The sequence below is a fragment of the Engraulis encrasicolus genome, chromosome 3 (assembly GCF_034702125.1).
Source record: "Engraulis encrasicolus isolate BLACKSEA-1 chromosome 3, IST_EnEncr_1.0, whole genome shotgun sequence".
Taxonomy (NCBI): Eukaryota; Metazoa; Chordata; class Actinopteri; order Clupeiformes; family Engraulidae; genus Engraulis; species Engraulis encrasicolus.
In genome coordinates this window covers 49,875,415-49,876,457 of record NC_085859.1, presented here as the reverse complement: position 1 = coordinate 49,876,457, position 1,043 = coordinate 49,875,415, and the positions used below count along the sequence as shown (strand labels likewise).

The 1,043-nt window shown below is 39.7% G+C and overlaps 1 protein-coding gene across 1 annotated transcript in view; it reads right to left on the bottom strand.

Annotated features, from left to right (window-relative positions):
- The window catches only part of LOC134446304 (eosinophil peroxidase-like), a 15,665-nt gene extending 14,852 nt beyond the window's left edge, over positions 1 to 813 (bottom strand). Inside the window, exon 1 of the mRNA XM_063195652.1 lies at positions 744 to 813. The gene's annotated coding sequence lies outside the window, so the exon portion shown is untranslated. The remainder of the gene's footprint in view (positions 1 to 743) is intronic.
- Between the last annotated feature and the right edge of the window lie 230 nt (positions 814 to 1,043).

Below are 1,043 nucleotides of genomic sequence, written 5' to 3'. Positions count from 1 at the left end.
AATCTTCAAACAACAAACACAACAAAATGGTAGTATAGTAGTAGGCTAGTAGTAGTAGTAGTAGTAATAATAATAATAATAATAATACAATCTCTTCGAATATACAAAATTTGTATTTCTACTGTATGTTTTTTTTTGTCTACCAGCAACAGACTGTCATTTTCCAAGATTTCTCAAGAATTCCCATTCTGTACAAGTCATTAACCAAATCAGTCCTTCATGCTGTGTAAACGCTCGCTGAATCTTAATTTTCATGTCAGACAAGAACACAAACCCTTCCATAACCAATAATAAGCCAGTCATAATAAGCCAGTCACTAAAGCATTATTTCTTCTCCTTCAATGCTGTCCACATGCAGTAGCAGCAGCAGTATGCAGTTGCAATGGTATTCAAACTGAGGTTATCGCAGTATATATGCAGCTGTAATAGCATTCATCAAGTATGCAGTTGTAGTGCCGTTGTAATGGTATTCATGTATGCAGTAGCAGTACGCTCTTGTAATGATACCCATCTACACAGTAGCAATATGCTCCTGTTGTGGTATTCCTATAGGCAGTAGCAATATGCCATTATAACAGTATTCATCAAGTAGCAATATGCCATTGTAATAGTATTCATCAAGTAGCAATATGCAGTTGTAATAGTATTCATCAAGTAGCAATATGTAGTTGTAATGGTATCCCTGTATGCAGTAGCACTACAGTACGCTGCTGTGATGGCATCCATGCGTATGACGTCCTTACCTGTGACAGGTAGTCCTCTCCAACTCGGCTCTTTGACTCACCTGTCTGACAGCTTGTCGCCGTATTTAAGGCTTAGCATGCAGGTGCTGAAACAGCAACCCCACCCCCTGTTTCTTCCATCATGGCTTAGTCATACGCCCTCTCTACCTCGCTCTCTCTCTTTTTTTCGTTTGTTCTTTTTTCCCTTTATTGTTCCTGGTCATTTTCATGGGGTGTGTTTTCGAAAACCCCCGTTCATGCATGTGACGGCATTGCATGCTATGTGATTGTTTCCGCGCTCCACGGAAGTTGTGGAAATTT